The following is a 4,226-nucleotide window of genomic DNA, read 5'->3' on the forward strand; positions in this document are numbered from 1 at the left end:
CTTCAGGCAGTAGCCATATGCAGTCGCCATGCTTCTCCTCTCCGAGATGGAGGCAGATTAAGATCTCTCCTGGTAAGCTACTTGTGGTGCTATATAAATTACTAAATATGGGTTAAAGCAAGATATGAAAATCAACCAATAAAAAGCTACAGATAACGGGCCAGGGGCCAGGCAGTATTTAAATAAATACAGTTTCCATGTAATTATTTTGGGTAAAGCTAGCTGGGTGGTGGGACACAGCCCGCCGCTCCATTCTACATGGGGTGGCACAGGGGAACAGCAAGAGAAGCCTGAAGGGGAATGCCAGGGAGGGGAGGTTAGTCTGGGGGCTGATTAGTGGGCTTAAACAAAAAGTTTATGGGTTGTTATATGATTGGCTGGCAGCTCAGTGACTAGGTGCTTGTCAGCTGCAGGGCCCAAGAAGCTAACTTTACTTCTCTTAAGCTTGAACAAGACTTTGGGGTGCTCTCTGATTGGTTGCCCTGGGTTGTGACTTTCCCAAGAATTACATGCTCAGCTCCCGCTGGTTCCAGTAAACTGAAACTGTTCGGGTGGAAGCTTCTCCCAGCCCGACATCCAAATATCCAGAGTATGGAATTTTCGGGCGAAAGCTCTACACCCAGGTCTCCTCCCCCATCTCTCTCCAAACCCTGCAGCATCTCAGAAAGCCCACCAAATGATGACCCCTTCCCCAGATATGCTCAAGACCACTCCCATAAGGTATATAAACTGCATCCCAGAAAACAGACATCTGGTTTTCTGGTGGGGTCTGGAAAGCCATTGGGGAGCATTATATCCATGAAACCTGGACATTTTCTAATTTGGTTTGATTTGGACTGTTGCTTCGGCAGAGAGGCTTACTGGGGTCCAGAAACGTTTCAGAAACTAAGACCTGGTCCCTAACGGGCCATTAGAAACCTGTCATGGCTCTGGTCTGGCTCACTGGCCCTCTCAGCCAGCTGTTCTGAGAAGCTGATTCAGCAACAGCTGCAAGAAACACTTATAACCCTCCTAAAAGAGGAAAATGTAGTGATATTTCATTTGTGTTTTAATAAAGCTTGCCTGGAGATCAGAGACCAGACAGTGGTAAACACACCTTTAATCCCAGCAACCACGCTAGTTTTTCATAGAAACCGAGCAATAGTGGCTCAGGCCTTTAATCCCAGCCCTAAAGAGGAAAATAAAATGAGAGAAGACAGCTTTCAGTAAGTCTCATTCTGAGATTCCTGGAGGCAGGATCACCATTTTGGACAGAGGTAGAGGTAAGAGCCAGTGGCTGTTTTGCTTTTCTGGTTGAACCCCAATATCTGTCTCAGGGTTTTTATTAATGGTGCTACAGGGAGATGAACCCCAGCATGGGGCAGGGTTCTTAGGACGAGAGCGGGAAGTCAAGCTGGAAGAAAGCTGTACACACAGCCTTGTTAACTAACCTTTCTCTTCCTAGTCATTTTGCCTCTTGTAATTTTTTTTTCTGTTGGCTTAGCAGATGCACATGAATCTACTGATGTTTTAATTATCATCTGTAACCCCCACAGCCCCACAGTCAACACCCAGCTGGCCAGGCCACTTAGGCCGAGGTCTGGAGGACCTTCCAGTCTTGTGCCAGACTCTGCCAAGACTGCAGGTTTAAACTAGATCTCTGTTGTTCTGTGAGCCATCAAGAAGTCAGAAGTCAGATGGAGTGAAAACCTGCTACATCAGAGGAGCCAAGAAGCAACCAACTGACCTTGCTTTTTGGCTGGAGATTCAGCAAGAGACAGGTCTCTGCACTAAATTCCAGTCCCTGCCCTTTCCTTTCTGTGTGTCTTCTCTATTCAAATTGCTGGCTTCTCTATAGCCAATTCCAGTCACTAGCTCTGCCCTGATTCAAGGTAAGCTTTATTCAAGTCTTGGAGTGTCACTGGAATCAAACTGCAACAACACCTGGTGTGGGAGAACTGTCTGTATTCTGTCAATCATGTATTTTAATAAAACGCTGATTGGCCAGGCAGGAAGTATAGGTGGGTCAACCAGACAGGAAGTAGAGGTAGGGCGATGAGAACAGGAGAATGCTAGGAAGGAGGAAGCCCATTCCCCACACTCCTGCCTAGACTTTGAAGAAGAAACATGTAATATACCCCCCGCTGTGAAAGGTACTGAGTCACATGGCTAACATAGATCAGAATAATGGGTTAATATAAGCTATAAGAGCTAATAAGTAGCCGGAGCTAATGGGCCAGTCAGTTTATAACCTAATGTAGACTCCGTGTGATTTTCTTTGGGGCTTGTAAGCTGTGGGGTATCGGGCAGGACAGAAACCCCAACAAGCAGGCCCCTCATGTTACAGACACCCTTGCTTTGTCTCCTTTTCCTCACGCACTTATTGGTTGTCTTACTGGTTCCTAGTCTATTACTACGAAGACAGCTTGACCAAGGCAACACAGGACAGGAAGAATTTAATTGGGAGCTTGCTCGGTTTTAGAGGGTCAGTCCGTGATCATCATTGCAGAGAGGCATGGTGTTGGAGCAGCAGCTGAGAGTTTTACATCCTGACCCAAGGGCAGCAGACACAGCTTGGGACCTGGTGTGGGCTTTTGAGACTTCAAAGCCAGTGACACAGCTCCTCCAAGGCCACACTTCCCAACTCTTCCCAAACAGGTCCCCAGACTGGGGACCAAACATTCAAATATGAGCTTGTTCTCATTCACTCAAACACACTGGCATTTGTTCAACAGCTCAAGAGTATCTTTGATGTTTGTTCAATGACTTAGAATAGCTTTTTTTTTTCTCTTTTAAGACAAACCTGCCTGCCTCTGCCAGGATTAAAGGTGTATATAAGGTGCACCTTAATTTAACTCTTACCTGCTTGCCTTTGTTTTTTGGTGAGCACTCTATGCCATGCAAAGTGTACAGTCAATAAGTAGGTGTGGTTTCTCCTGTTAACGTGGCCCAGTTGTATGTCAGCACACCCCCCTACCAAAACCTCTAGCACTGGACAGTATAGGTGCAATTTTCCCTCCCATACATGAGTGAGGCCACTTTGGAAGTAGATTGTTCAATCCCTGCCAGCCCTTTGGATGACTCGCGGTCAGTTTGTTTCTCATGTGTTTCTCATTCTACCAGGTGAATTCCAGAGATCAAACTCAGGTTTATCGGGCTTGGTAAAAAGTGCCTTTACCTACTGGGCCATGTCATTAGCCCCAAATCTTACTAAAATTTAATGCAGGTCCTACAAAATCCAATAGAAAAATATAGGCCGCCATAAACCATAAATGTAATCTGATGAGTGTCATCTCCGTATTTCTAAGTGTTAGAAATGCCTAGATCTTCAATGTGCAGACAGCCATCTCTTCTGATGGCCAGTTTGGAGAGCCCATCCCTAGTGACACACCTTCTCCAACAAGGCCACACCTCCTAATCCTTCCCAAACAGATCCACCAACTGGGTACCAAGGATCCACATATATAAGCCTATGGGGTGTTTTGATTCAAAGTCTCCATCTTTCTATGGGAGTCAGCCTGTGTAGCATCTTCCCATCAGCTGCCTGACTTCATTCTACCTGTTCATCCATTTTGTTTTCTTAGGCAGAGTCTAAGGCTGGCTGATCTCAAACTTGTAGCAGTCCTCCTGCCTCATCTCCACAGTGCTAGGATATTTTAGTTTGTTTTTGTTTGTGAGACAGGTCTAACTATGTATCCTAGACTAGCCTGGAACTCATTATGTTAACTAGGTTGGCTTCAAATGCACAGAGATCTGTCTGTCTCTACCTTTAAAGTTATATGATCTTACTATTTATATATGTCAAGGAAACTAGTAATGAGGTTTTTTTTTTTTTTTTTTTTTACTGAAATAAAAATTCTCTCCAATAATCCTTATGCTGGAAACTTATTTTTTTTATAGTTATTTATATCCAATATCAATAAAGTGAGGCAAAGCATCCCTGTTTATATATACATACCCTACTGGATTATTTATCAAACCAGTATCTTCTATATCATTTTCCTGCTATGTAAAAAATATTCTGGCCTCACAAGAGGGAAAAAAAGTATCCCCAGATTATAATTAATGTAGACAGACCTCTGTGTACTTCTTTGGGACTGAACGGCTGCAGGACCAGGCAGGACAGAAACCTCTATCAACATGTGTGTGTATTTAAAATAGCACTGCTTACTTTGCTACAGAAAGGTTGTCTTGGTGCCAGGACATTAAAATAAGGAATAGAAATAAACCACACAATGAGCCAATTC

The sequence above is a fragment of the Arvicola amphibius genome, chromosome 5 (genome assembly GCF_903992535.2).
Source record: "Arvicola amphibius chromosome 5, mArvAmp1.2, whole genome shotgun sequence".
In the NCBI taxonomy this organism is placed as follows: Eukaryota; Metazoa; Chordata; class Mammalia; order Rodentia; family Cricetidae; genus Arvicola; species Arvicola amphibius.